This window comes from Aquarana catesbeiana, linkage group LG09 (assembly GCF_042186555.1).
Source record: "Aquarana catesbeiana isolate 2022-GZ linkage group LG09, ASM4218655v1, whole genome shotgun sequence".
Classification (NCBI taxonomy): Eukaryota; Metazoa; Chordata; class Amphibia; order Anura; family Ranidae; genus Aquarana; species Aquarana catesbeiana.
In genome coordinates, this window is record NC_133332.1 from 243560858 (window position 1) to 243577274 (window position 16417).

Here is a 16417-nt window from a genome sequence, read left to right on the forward strand (position 1 = left end):
CTATCTCAAGACCCAATATATGAGCAAACAAACAGGCAACATTTATCTTAGATTGTGGCTAAATATTGTTTTAACCCACAATTATTTTTCCTTCAACGAACAGTATTATCTACAAATCCATGGGGACAGCTATGGGGGCCAACTTTGCGCCCTCATAAGCTAATTTAGCAATGGGACTATGGGAACACGGATATATCTGGCAAAACAATCCGTTCCTCAGGCATCTTATTTTTTACGGTCGTTACATAGACGACATTATTATTAATTTGGGAATGGTCCAGCAGATGTCGTTAACACAGTTTGTGGCCCACTGCAATAATAATCCACATGGTCTGAGTTTCACCTCATGTCATGGACAAAGAGAGATTAGCTTTTCTTGACCTTGACCCTTTTTCACCGTTGGCAATGAAATACACGCAAGAACTTCTTTCAAACCTACGCAGGAAATTCCTTGCTGCACTACAAAAAGTTGGCCACTATGAAAAATGGAAAAAATAATATCCCCAAAGGGCAATTTTGCCGATTACCGGAGGAAACTGTACACAAACCTCTGACTATATAGATCAAAGCCATCTACTAAGAAAAAAAAACTTAAAGACAAAGGGGTATCCAGAGTCATTGGTTGACCAAGCGCAAAAAAAAAAAACAATATTTGCAACCCCACATTTGCTACCAAACATCAAGACGATAACACATCAAATCCATCAGGACGTTTTATCACTAGGTTTTCACACAAAATTCTCCCAAAATGGAAGCAAATTTCAGAAAAACATTGGCCCATCCTCCTTGAGGACCCATATCTTTAAACCAGTTATACCCTAATTACCCCCAAAATCACTTACAAAAAAAGCCCCCCAATATAAAAAAACCAAATAGCACCCTAGCAAACTAAAGACCATCTAAAAAAAACCGCACCATCACAGGCCCAAATGATTCCTCTTAAAGGCATGTTCCAATGTAGAAGAAAAAACCATGTGCAAAACGTGTATGTTTGTAAAAAAAATGGTAAAAAAAAAAACAATTCACTACTAAAGGGAAAACCTATTTACTTGACAATTTTATAATTGTGGTTCGGAGTTTGTAGTTTATGGCCTAAAGTTGCCCATGCAATCTTATCTATGTGGGGCGCACGATACGCCCACTTAGGCAAAGATTCGGGGAACATAGAAGAAAGATAGAAGGCGGGAGGGACAAACATAGTGTCCCCCGCCACTTCTGTGAACACACGCTAATTCCACTGAAGGTCTTGAAGTATGGGTTATTGAACAAATGCCAAAAAATTTACCCAAAGCTGAAAGATTTCACAGATTATGTGAAAGAGAAACTTTCTGGATTTATTCTTTGGACGTTCTAAATCCCGGTGGAATCAACGAAGAAATAGAGATATCCACCATTCTTTAATAACACTGACCTAGAGTGAATATGAATACATATATATCAAGTAAGAATCCTGCCACAACCCTGCCATATATCTAATAGGCCCTCCCATTAGCAGTTGAGGCTCATCTTAATATAAAGTACCACTTTTTTTATATATATCTTTTATATATAGTTTTTTTATATATATTTAGTACATATATGTATATATATATGCTCTAATTTTAATTTATTTTAAATTAATGTTAACTAATTTCTTTTATTTATTATCAATTCATATTAGTATCATTTTATCAGATAGTGCCATTGTGCATAATGTGCCCATAACCTCATTACTATTTATTTGCATATATTGCACATATACATGGGTATTTAGTCCATTTAGGTAATTACATATATTCAGCCCAACGCGACTACAGTTATTTTATTATTTTTTTATATAGTGTATGTATTAATAATGGCAATAAGTAGTGATAACATGCATAACAATATTATCTTACACATATTAATATCTTATACCTACAATAAGTAGGCACACAATACCTAATTGCAATGCTAACATACAGTTCTTTCGTTTGGCCCTTTTTTGTAACATTACCTGTATTCCCTATGCAATTACCATTATATCCACTAGGTGGCGGTTGGCCACTAGAGAACTTAAATAGGCTGCAGTTTCTTGTATTCCCTAGCTGAGATAAGGAGCGCGGCCCGACGTGCCGCCATGCTCTGAAACGCGTCGCCTTACGGCAGTACAGCCACATACTCTGGATGTGCGTTCCAGCGTCCCAGCCTCCCAATTGACTACTCGGCGGTGCCCAAGCCTCGTTGTGGATCTTTACTGATACCGTGAAGCTTCTACCACACGGACCAGCCGTCAGCAATAGAGGAATAAGACTGTGGGACATAGGAGGACGCAATCCTGTTTGGCTATACTGAACTCCCCCATGCCGGACTATCTAAGTTTTTAATGTGAGTGTTTTAATGCATAATACTTACATTAAAATATACAGTTTTACTAAGAGGCGCCTTCCCTGTTGTTTTTTCTTTGCATATCTGGAGTGGGCTTCACCTCCCATCAAAAGGCTTGCCCTATCTAGAAGCTGTTTGCATCTCACAAAGAGCGCAACGCTCAAAAGGACATTTCTATAGCAACATCTGCATATGACATTAACCATGTAACCTGCGCTATTTGTTTGTTTACTTGTTTAATACATTTTGAAGTCTTGTTTTAAGTGGCTGCAAACATCAGTGGTTTTATCTATGTTGTTATTATTGTTCATCTATATTATATATACTTCTAGTAAATCAATCCTTTCCCCCTAACCACCCCCCCTCCCCCCCCCCCCTTCCTTTTTCCCTCTTCTCCCCCCCCCCCCCCCCCCCCTTTACATTTTCCTTCCTTTTTTCCTTTCTCCTCCCCAGTCGTTTATCTACTTATATATTGGTGCGATTCATTATCTCACGATATTGTTTTGTAAGAAAAAATAGGGGCAGTTTTGTCTCCATTACGCATCATCAAACCTCTCTCAGACTAGTACAATTGCACATATTAACAGCAACACCACATCTAGCATATTATTGTTATGGATTTCATTACCGATATAGAGTCGCACAAATATAGTGTCTTAGATTCGTATATAATCTATTACCACTGTCTATGTTTAGCCCAGATGTTGCCCTAGACAAAAAGACACGCTATAACTTATGCGGAAAAATTCAAAACTTGAACGTCTCATTCACTCTACAATTCCCAATGGTGGGATAAATATTTCCTCAATCAATATTTGAAAACAGAATTTCCCCACGAGGCCTCCGCATCCTCAAGAATTGTTCATTTTTAGAACCAGAGGATGCCCGTGAATGGGCAGCCTGGCAGAATTCTGTACTACTAAATGGATGAACATATTAGTTAATCACAGAGAAAAAAAGTTTGAAAATCTCAAAAAAACCCTTGAAAATTTAACTACTGAGATTATTAACATAGGACACAAAGTTCCCTCACCCTGGCTAGATATCTTAAGAATAATACCAAAAAACAAGAAATGATCTTATTTCCAGTAAAAATAGGAAAATTTAGGCGTGACATTAAAGACTATTCAAACAATAAAGTATTCACATGGATGAAAAATCACACACATCCCATCATTAATGGAATTAGATCCATTTACCAGCCCATTGTCCCATTACCTCCATCCCGTCCTCTATCATTATCACGAGCTTTAGCGGAAAAATCAAAACTAGTAGAAACATAGAACGTCCCTCTCACACAGCTTGTAAGATACAACTACAAGACAACTCTCATCCCCCCATCAAGTCACCCAAAGCTCAATTGTTGAATAAACTAAACCTATTCTATAAACCGTTCACAATCTGATCTCACCAAAACACGTCAAATGTCATCCCTAGAGTTGCTTCTACAATATCTAATCCATCGCAGATTATAGAAATGGATGCTTCTATCCCATTAGATAAATCCAGTCATAAAAAAACCTAAACACTACTGATACTGTTATCATATCCAGTGCAGATAGTACTAAACCCTTTTCCAGAACCCTACCCTCCACCCGATCAGCATCAGACATCTCTTCTATCCATTCCCAATCTGCTTCACAAATCACAAACAATATACCCATTACCTTTGGCTCCCTCAGCACTACAGATAATTCACCTTTTTTATCCATAAACCCCTCTCCAGCCATACAATTAAAAAGAAAATTCACCGGAGAGGCTGCAGAGGGGGCAGAAACAGAAACAGAAATAGAAGCACAAGCATCCAACAACCGAAACGGTCAAAATCTTCAATCTGTCCCAACATATCCTATCCCCAGCCGAAGTCTCCTTGCTAAACCGTGGCCTAAATTTCTCTCCATCCAATAGACCAGACCCGTTTATCCTGTTTAAAGATCTGAATAGATACATCAGAAATCTAACATTGCAGAGATTTTTCCAAATCAAAAATGCAAAAGAAAACAAAACCAAAAATAATACCAATAGTCCTTGCCTGATAAATACTATAGATCCTTTATTAGAAACCCAAGAATTCAATTTTGATACAGAAATGATCGAGATGCTTGAGCATCTCTATCACGACGACTCACTTACAGGATTAGACCTTTTTACTCAACATCTTCACACCTCTCCACCAGTACAACATTCTGGATTAAAACCCAAATCAATTTTCTACCCATATCAATCAAAAGGCCCACACCTCACCACATTCTATAATATGGTATTCTCAGACCTAAAAAAGATGTGTGGTCAAGGTGAAACAAGTTCCACCACCCTTGGTAGTCTCACCACAAAAGAAAAACTGGCCCTAAAAGCATTAACAGACAATACCAATCTAATCATAAAAACTGCTGACAAAGGTGGTGGAATCGTAATCCAAAACAGATCAGATTACATAAAAGAAGCAGAACGTTTACTTGCAGATAGCTCTACCTACCAAAAGTTACGGTCTGATCCACTACCAGAATTCCAAAATGATATAAATCTTCTCATCAATGGAGCCATTCTATCAGACATTATTGATAAGAATGAGGCATCCTTCCTACGGAAGGATTATTACCGCACCCCATACTTTTATCACATACCCAAGGTTCATAAAGACCCGACCAATCCCCCAGGAAGGCCCATAATCGCTGCCATGGACAGCATCACGTCTGGCCTATCCAAATATATTGATCACCATCTACAGCCCCTAGCTCAGGGACTGCAGTCATACATCCGAGATGGTACCCACCTATTAGACCTATTGAAACCATACAGATGGGAGGATCAATATATTTGGTTATCACTAGACGTGAATTCATTGTACACGTCTATTCCTCACTCCTTTGGAATATTAGCCCTCAATCATTTTCTATCTCAAGACCCATATATGAGCAACAAACAGGCAACATTTATCTTAGATTGTGCTAAATATTGTTTAACCCACAATTATTTTTCCTTCAACGAACAGTATTATCTACAAATCCAGGGGACAGCTATGGGGGCCAACTTTGCGCCCTCATATGCTAATTTAGCAATGGGACTATGGGAACACGGATATATCTGGCAAAACAATCCGTTCCTCAGGCATCTTATTTTTTACGGTCGTTACATAGACGACATTATTATTATTTGGGATGGTCCAGCTGATGTCGTTAACCAGTTTGTGGCCCACTGCAATAATAATCCACATGGTCTGAGTTTCACTCATGTCATGGACAAAGAGAGATTAGCTTTTCTTGACCTTGACCTTTTTCACGTTGGCAATGAAATACACGCAAGGAACTTCTTCAAACCTACGGCAGGAAATTCCTTGCTGCACTACAAAAGTTGCCACTATGAAAAATGGAAAAATAATATCCCCAAAGGGCAATTTTGCCGATTACGGAGAAACTGTACACAAACCTCTGACTATATAGATCAAAGCCATCTACTAAGAAAAAAAACTTAAAGACAAAGGGTATCCAGAGTCATTGGTTGACCAAGCGCAAAAACAATATTTGCAACCCACATTTGCTACCAAACATCAAGACGATAACACATCAAATCCATCAGGACGTTTTATCACTAGGTTTCACACAAAATTCTCCAAAATGGAAGCAATATTCAGAAAACATTGGCCCATCCTCCTTGAGGACCCATATCTTAAACCAGTTTTACCTAATTACCCCAAAATCACTTACAAAAAAGCCCCCAATATAAAAAACCAAATAGCACCTAGCAAACTAAAGACCATCAAAAAAACCGCACCATCACAGGCCCAAATGATTCCTCTTAAAGGCATGTTCCAATGTAGAAAAACCATGTGCAAAACGTGTATGTTTGTAAAACATGGTAAAAAACAATTCACTACTAAAGGGAAAACCTATTTACTTGACAATTTTTATAATTGTGGTTCGGAGTTTGTAGTTTATGGCCTAAGTTGCCCATGCAATCTTATCTATGTGGGGCGCACGATACGCCCACTTAGGCAAAGATTCGGGGGAACATAGAAGAAAGATAGAAGGCGGGAGGGACAAACATAGTGTCCCCCGCCACTTCTGTGAACACCACGCTAATTCCACTGAAGGTCTTGAAGTATGGGTTATTGAACAAATGCCAAAAAATTTACCCATAGCTGAAAGATTTCACAGATTATGTGAAAGAGAAACTTTCTGGATTTATTCTTTGGACGTTCTAAATCCCGGTGGAATCAACGAAGAAATAGAGATATCCACCATTCTTTAATAACACTGACCTAGAGTGAATATGAATACATATATATCAAGTAAGAATCCTGCCACAACCCTGCCATATATCTAATAGGCCCTCCCATTAGCAGTTGAGGCTCATCTTAATATAAAGTACCACTTTTTTTATATATATCTTTTATATATAGTTTTTTTTATATATATTTAGTACATATATGTATATATATATATGCTCTAATTTTAATTTATTTTAAATTAATGTTAACTAATTTCTTTTATTTATTATCAATTCATATTAGTATCATTTTATCAGATAGTGCCATTGTGCATAAATGTGCCCATAACCTCATTACTATTTATTTGCATATATTGCACATATACATGGGTATTTAGTCCATTTAGGTAATTACATAATATTCAGCCCAACGCGACTACAGTTATTTATTATTTTTTTATATAGTGTATGTATTAATAATGGCCATAAGTAGTGATAACATGCATAACAATATTATCTTACACATATTAATATCTTATACCTACAATAAGTAGGCACACAATACCTAAATTGCAATGCTAACATACAGTTCTTTCCGTTTGGCCCTTTTTTGTAACATTACCTGTATTCCCTATGCAATTACCATTATATCCACTAGGTGGCGGTGCCACTAGAGCACTTAAATAGGCTGCAGTTTCTTGTATTCCCTAGCTTGAGAAAGGAGCGCGCCCGAGTGCGCATGCTCTGAAACGCGTCGCCTTACGGCAGTACAGCACATACTCTGGATGTGCGTTCCAGCGTCCCAGCCTCCCAATTGACTACTCGGCGGTGCCCAAGCCTCGTTGTGGATCTTTACTGATACCGGAAGCTTCTACCACACGGACCAGCCGTCAGCAATAGAGGAATAAGACTGTGGACATAGGAGGACGCAATCCTGTTTGGCTATACTGAACTCCCCATGCCGGACTATCTAAGTTTTTAATGTGAGTGTTTTTAATGCATATATTACATTAAATATACAGTTTTACTAAGAGGCGCCTTCCCTGTTGTTTTTTCTTTGCATATCTGGAGTGGCTTCACCTCCCATCAAAAGGCTGCCCTATCTAGAAGCTGTTTGCATCTCACAAAGAGCGCAACGCTCAAAAGGACATTTCTATAGCAACATCTGCATATGACATTAACCATGTAACCTGCGCTATTTGTTTGTTTACTTGTTTAATACATTTTGAAGCTTGTTTTAAGTGGCTGCAAACATCAGTGGTTTTATCTATGTTGTTATTATTGTTCATCTATATTATATATACTTCTAGTAAATCAATCCTTTCCCCCTAACCCACCCCCTCCCCCCCCCCTTTCCTTTTTCCCTCTTCTCCCCCCCCCCCCCCCCCCTTTACATTTTCCTTCCTTTTTCCTTTCTCCTCCCCAGTCGTTTATCTACTTATATATTGGTGCGATTTCATTATCTCACGATATTGTTTTGTAAGAAAAAATAGGGGCAGTTTTGTCTCCATTACGCATCATCAAACCTCTCTCAGACTAGTACAATTGCACATATTAACAGCAACACCACATCTAGCATATTATTGTTATGGATTTCATTACCGATATAGAGTCGCACAAATATAGTGTCTTAGATTCGTTATATAATCTATTACCACTGTCTATGTTTAGCCCAGATGTTGCCCTAGACAAAAAGACACGCTATAACTTATGCGGAAAATTCAAAAAACTTGAACGTCTCATTCACTCTACCAATTCCCAATGGTGGGATAAATATTTCCTCAATCAATATTTGAAAAACAGAATTTCCCCACGAGGCCTCCGCATCCTCAAGAATTGTTCATTTTTAGAACCAGAGGATGCCCGTGAATGGGGCAGCCTGGCAGAATTCTGTACTACTAAATGGATGAACATATTAGTTAATCACAGAGAAAAAAAGTTTGAAAATCTCAAAAAAACCCTTGAAAATTTAACTACTGAGATTATTAACATAGGACACAAAGTTCCCTCACCCTGGCTAGATATCCTTAAGAATAATACCAAAAAACAAGAAAATGATCTTATTTCCAGTAAAATAGGAAAATTTAGGCGTGACATTAAAGACTATTCAAACAATAAAGTATTCACATGGATGAAAAAATCAACACACATCCCATCATTAATGGAATTAGATCCATTTACCCAGCCCATTGTCCCATTACCTCCATCCCGTCCTCTATCATTATCACGAGCTTTAGCGGAAAAATCAAAAACTAGTAGAAACATAGAACGTCCCTCTCACACAGCTTGTAAGATACAACTACAAGACAACTCTCATCCCCCCATCAAGTCACCCAAAGCTCAATTGTTGAATAAACTAAACCTATTCTATAACCGTTCACAATCTGATCTCACCAAAAACACGTCAAATGTCATCCCTAGAGTTGCTTCTACAATATCTAATCCATCGCAGATTATAGAAATGGATGCTTCTATCCCATTAGATAAATCCAGTCATAAAAAAACCCTAAACACTACTGATACTGTTATCATATCCAGTGCAGATAGTACTAAACCCTTTTCCAGAACCCTACCCTCCACCCGATCAGCATCAGACATCTCTTCTATCCATTCCCAATCTGCTTCACAAATCACAAACAATATACCCATTACCTTTGGCTCCCTCAGCACTACAGATAATTCACCTTTTTTATCCATAAACCCCTCTCCAGCCATACAATTAAAAAGAAAATTCACCGGAGAGGCTGCAGAGGGGGCAGAAACAGAAACAGAAATAGAAGCACAAGCATCCAACAACCGGAAACGGTCAAAATCTTCAATCTGTCCCAACATATCCTATCCCCAGCCGAAGTCTCCTTGCTAAACCGTGGCCTAAATTTCTCTCCATCCAATAGACCAGACCCGTTTATCCTGTTTAAAGATCTGAATAGATACATCAGAAATCTAACATTGCAGAGATTTTTCCAAATCAAAAATGCAAAAGAAAACAAAACCAAAAATAATACCAATAGTCCTTGCCTGATAAATACTATAGATCCTTTATTAGAAACCCAAGAATTCAATTTTGATACAGAAATGATCGAGATGCTTGAGCATCTCTATCACGACGACTCACTTACAGGATTAGACCTTTTTACTCAACATCTTCACACCTCTCCACCAGTACAACATTCTGGATTAAAACCCAAATCAATTTTCTACCCATATCAATCAAAAGGCCCACACCTCACCACATTCTATAATATGGTATTCTCAGACCTAAAAAAGATGTGTGGTCAAGGTGAAACAAGTTCCACCACCCTTGGTAGTCTCACCACAAAAGAAAAACTGGCCCTAAAAGCATTAACAGACAATACCAATCTAATCATAAAAACTGCTGACAAAGGTGGTGGAATCGTAATCCAAAACAGATCAGATTACATAAAAGAAGCAGAACGTTTACTTGCAGATAGCTCTACCTACCAAAAGTTACGGTCTGATCCACTACCAGAATTCCAAAATGATATAAATCTTCTCATCAATGGAGCCATTCTATCAGACATTATTGATAAGAATGAGGCATCCTTCCTACGGAAGGATTATTACCGCACCCCATACTTTTATCACATACCCAAGGTTCATAAAGACCCGACCAATCCCCCAGGAAGGCCCATAATCGCTGCCATGGACAGCATCACGTCTGGCCTATCCAAATATATTGATCACCATCTACAGCCCCTAGCTCAGGGACTGCAGTCATACATCCGAGATGGTACCCACCTATTAGACCTATTGAAACCATACAGATGGGAGGATCAATATATTTGGTTATCACTAGACGTGAATTCATTGTACACGTCTATTCCTCACTCCTTTGGAATATTAGCCCTCAATCATTTTCTATCTCAAGACCCATATATGAGCAACAAACGGCAACATTTATCTTAGATTGTGCTAAATATTGTTTAACCCACAATTATTTTTCCTTCAACGAACAGTATTATCTACAAATCCAGGGGACAGCTATGGGGGCCAACTTTGCGCCCTCATATGCTAATTTAGCAATGGGGACTATGGGAACACGGATATATCTGGCAAAACAATCCGTTCCTCAGGCATCTTATTTTTTACGGTCGTTACATAGACGACATTATTATTATTTGGGATGGTCCAGCTGATGTCGTTAACCAGTTTGTGGCCCACTGCAATAATAATCCACATGGTCTGAGTTTCACTCATGTCATGGACAAAGAGAGATTAGCTTTTCTTGACCTTGACCTTTTTCACGTTGGCAATGAAATACACGCAAGGAACTTCTTCAAACCTACGGCAGGAAATTCCTTGCTGCACTACAAAAGTTGCCACTATGAAAAATGGAAAAATAATATCCCCAAAGGGCAATTTTGCCGATTACGGAGAAACTGTACACAAACCTCTGACTATATAGATCAAAGCCATCTACTAAGAAAAAAACTTAAAGACAAAGGGTATCCAGAGTCATTGGTTGACCAAGCGCAAAAACAATATTTGCAACCCACATTTGCTACCAAACATCAAGACGATAACACATCAAATCCATCAGGACGTTTTATCACTAGGTTTCACACAAAATTCTCCAAAATGGAAGCAATATTCAGAAAACATTGGCCCATCCTCCTTGAGGACCCATATCTTAAACCAGTTTTACCTAATTACCCCAAAATCACTTACAAAAAAGCCCCCAATATAAAAAACCAAATAGCACCTAGCAAACTAAAGACCATCAAAAAAACCGCACCATCACAGGCCCAAATGATTCCTCTTAAAGGCATGTTCCAATGTAGAAAAACCATGTGCAAAACGTGTATGTTTGTAAAACATGGTAAAAAACAATTCACTACTAAAGGGAAAACCTATTTACTTGACAATTTTTATAATTGTGGTTCGGAGTTTGTAGTTTATGGCCTAAGTTGCCCATGCAATCTTATCTATGTGGGGCGCACGATACGCCCACTTAGGCAAAGATTCGGGGAACATAGAAGAAAGATAGAAGGCGGGAGGGACAAACATAGTGTCCCCCGCCACTTCTGTGAACACCACGCTAATTCCACTGAAGGTCTTGAAGTATGGGTTATTGAACAAATGCCAAAAAATTTACCCATAGCTGAAAGATTTCACAGATTATGTGAAAGAGAAACTTTCTGGATTTATTCTTTGGACGTTCTAAATCCCGGTGGAATCAACGAAGAAATAGAGATATCCACCATTCTTTAATAACACTGACCTAGAGTGAATATGAATACATATATATCAAGTAAGAATCCTGCCACAACCCTGCCATATATCTAATAGGCCCTCCCATTAGCAGTTGAGGCTCATCTTAATATAAAGTACCACTTTTTTTATATATATCTTTTATATATAGTTTTTTTATATATATTTAGTACATATATGTATATATATATATGCTCTAATTTTAATTTATTTTAAATTAATGTTAACTAATTTCTTTTATTTATTATCAATTCATATTAGTATCATTTTATCAGATAGTGCCATTGTGCATAAATGTGCCCATAACCTCATTACTATTTATTTGCATATATTGCACATATACATGGGTATTTAGTCCATTTAGGTAATTACATAATATTCAGCCCAACGCGACTACAGTTATTTATTATTTTTTTATATAGTGTATGTATTAATAATGGCCATAAGTAGTGATAACATGCATAACAATATTATCTTACACATATTAATATCTTATACCTACAATAAGTAGGCACACAATACCTAAATTGCAATGCTAACATACAGTTCTTTCCGTTTGGCCCTTTTTTGTAACATTACCTGTATTCCCTATGCAATTACCATTATATCCACTAGGTGGCGGTGCCACTAGAGCACTTAAATAGGCTGCAGTTTCTTGTATTCCCTAGCTTGAGAAAGGAGCGCGCCCGAGTGCGCATGCTCTGAAACGCGTCGCCTTACGGCAGTACAGCACATACTCTGGATGTGCGTTCCAGCGTCCCAGCCTCCCAATTGACTACTCGGCGGTGCCCAAGCCTCGTTGTGGATCTTTACTGATACCGGAAGCTTCTACCACACGGACCAGCCGTCAGCAATAGAGGAATAAGACTGTGGACATAGGAGGACGCAATCCTGTTTGGCTATACTGAACTCCCCATGCCGGACTATCTAAGTTTTTAATGTGAGTGTTTTTAATGCATATATTACATTAAATATACAGTTTTACTAAGAGGCGCCTTCCCTGTTGTTTTTTCTTTGCATATCTGGAGTGGCTTCACCTCCCATCAAAAGGCTGCCCTATCTAGAAGCTGTTTGCATCTCACAAAGAGCGCAACGCTCAAAAGGACATTTCTATAGCAACATCTGCATATGACATTAACCATGTAACCTGCGCTATTTGTTTGTTTACTTGTTTAATACATTTTGAAGCTTGTTTTAAGTGGCTGCAAACATCAGTGGTTTTATCTATGTTGTTATTATTGTTCATCTATATTATATATACTTCTAGTAAATCAATCCTTTCCCCCTAACCCACCCCCTCCCCCCCCCCTTCCTTTTTCCCTCTTCTCCCCCCCCCCCCCCCCCCTTTACATTTTCCTTCCTTTTTCCTTTCTCCTCCCCAGTCGTTTATCTACTTATATATTGGTGCGATTTCATTATCTCACGATATTGTTTTGTAAGAAAAAATAGGGGCAGTTTTGTCTCCATTACGCATCATCAAACCTCTCTCAGACTAGTACAATTGCACATATTAACAGCAACACCACATCTAGCATATTATTGTTATGGATTTCATTACCGATATAGAGTCGCACAAATATAGTGTCTTAGATTCGTTATATAATCTATTACCACTGTCTATGTTTAGCCCAGATGTTGCCCTAGACAAAAAGACACGCTATAACTTATGCGGAAAATTCAAAAAACTTGAACGTCTCATTCACTCTACCAATTCCCAATGGTGGGATAAATATTTCCTCAATCAATATTTGAAAAACAGAATTTCCCCACGAGGCCTCCGCATCCTCAAGAATTGTTCATTTTTAGAACCAGAGGATGCCCGTGAATGGGGCAGCCTGGCAGAATTCTGTACTACTAAATGGATGAACATATTAGTTAATCACAGAGAAAAAAAGTTTGAAAATCTCAAAAAAACCCTTGAAAATTTAACTACTGAGATTATTAACATAGGACACAAAGTTCCCTCACCCTGGCTAGATATCCTTAAGAATAATACCAAAAAACAAGAAAATGATCTTATTTCCAGTAAAATAGGAAAATTTAGGCGTGACATTAAAGACTATTCAAACAATAAAGTATTCACATGGATGAAAAAATCAACACACATCCCATCATTAATGGAATTAGATCCATTTACCCAGCCCATTGTCCCATTACCTCCATCCCGTCCTCTATCATTATCACGAGCTTTAGCGGAAAAATCAAAAACTAGTAGAAACATAGAACGTCCCTCTCACACAGCTTGTAAGATACAACTACAAGACAACTCTCATCCCCCCATCAAGTCACCCAAAGCTCAATTGTTGAATAAACTAAACCTATTCTATAACCGTTCACAATCTGATCTCACCAAAAACACGTCAAATGTCATCCCTAGAGTTGCTTCTACAATATCTAATCCATCGCAGATTATAGAAATGGATGCTTCTATCCCATTAGATAAATCCAGTCATAAAAAAACCCTAAACACTACTGATACTGTTATCATATCCAGTGCAGATAGTACTAAACCCTTTTCCAGAACCCTACCCTCCACCCGATCAGCATCAGACATCTCTTCTATCCATTCCCAATCTGCTTCACAAATCACAAACAATATACCCATTACCTTTGGCTCCCTCAGCACTACAGATAATTCACCTTTTTTATCCATAAACCCCTCTCCAGCCATACAATTAAAAAGAAAATTCACCGGAGAGGCTGCAGAGGGGGCAGAAACAGAAACAGAAATAGAAGCACAAGCATCCAACAACCGGAAACGGTCAAAATCTTCAATCTGTCCCAACATATCCTATCCCCAGCCGAAGTCTCCTTGCTAAACCGTGGCCTAAATTTCTCTCCATCCAATAGACCAGACCCGTTTATCCTGTTTAAAGATCTGAATAGATACATCAGAAATCTAACATTGCAGAGATTTTTCCAAATCAAAAATGCAAAAGAAAACAAAACCAAAAATAATACCAATAGTCCTTGCCTGATAAATACTATAGATCCTTTATTAGAAACCCAAGAATTCAATTTTGATACAGAAATGATCGAGATGCTTGAGCATCTCTATCACGACGACTCACTTACAGGATTAGACCTTTTTACTCAACATCTTCACACCTCTCCACCAGTACAACATTCTGGATTAAAACCCAAATCAATTTTCTACCCATATCAATCAAAAGGCCCACACCTCACCACATTCTATAATATGGTATTCTCAGACCTAAAAAAGATGTGTGGTCAAGGTGAAACAAGTTCCACCACCCTTGGTAGTCTCACCACAAAAGAAAAACTGGCCCTAAAAGCATTAACAGACAATACCAATCTAATCATAAAAACTGCTGACAAAGGTGGTGGAATCGTAATCCAAAACAGATCAGATTACATAAAAGAAGCAGAACGTTTACTTGCAGATAGCTCTACCTACCAAAAGTTACGGTCTGATCCACTACCAGAATTCCAAAATGATATAAATCTTCTCATCAATGGAGCCATTCTATCAGACATTATTGATAAGAATGAGGCATCCTTCCTACGGAAGGATTATTACCGCACCCCATACTTTTATCACATACCCAAGGTTCATAAAGACCCGACCAATCCCCCAGGAAGGCCCATAATCGCTGCCATGGACAGCATCACGTCTGGCCTATCCAAATATATTGATCACCATCTACAGCCCCTAGCTCAGGGACTGCAGTCATACATCCGAGATGGTACCCACCTATTAGACCTATTGAAACCATACAGATGGGAGGATCAATATATTTGGTTATCACTAGACGTGAATTCATTGTACACGTCTATTCCTCACTCCTTTGGAATATTAGCCCTCAATCATTTTCTATCTCAAGACCCATATATGAGCAACAAACAGGCAACATTTATCTTAGATTGTGCTAAATATTGTTTAACCCACAATTATTTTTCCTTCAACGAACAGTATTATCTACAAATCCAGGGGACAGCTATGGGGGCCAACTTTGCGCCCTCATATGCTAATTTAGCAATGGGACTATGGGAACACGGATATATCTGGCAAAACAATCCGTTCCTCAGGCATCTTATTTTTTACGGTCGTTACATAGACGACATTATTATTATTTGGGATGGTCCAGCTGATGTCGTTAACCAGTTTGTGGCCCACTGCAATAATAATCCACATGGTCTGAGTTTCACTCATGTCATGGACAAAGAGAGATTAGCTTTTCTTGACCTTGACCTTTTTCACGTTGGCAATGAAATACACGCAAGGAACTTCTTCAAACCTACGGCAGGAAATTCCTTGCTGCACTACAAAAGTTGCCACTATGAAAAATGGAAAAATAATATCCCCAAAGGGCAATTTTGCCGATTACGGAGAAACTGTACACAAACCTCTGACTATATAGATCAAAGCCATCTACTAAGAAAAAAACTTAAAGACAAAGGGTATCCAGAGTCATTGGTTGACCAAGCGCAAAAACAATATTTGCAACCCACATTTGCTACCAAACATCAAGACGATAACACATCAAATCCATCAGGACGTTTTATCACTAGGTTTCACACAAAATTCTCCAAAATGGAAGCAATATTCAGAAAACATTGGCCCATCCTCCTTGAGGACCCATATCTTAAACCAGTTTTACCTAATTACCCC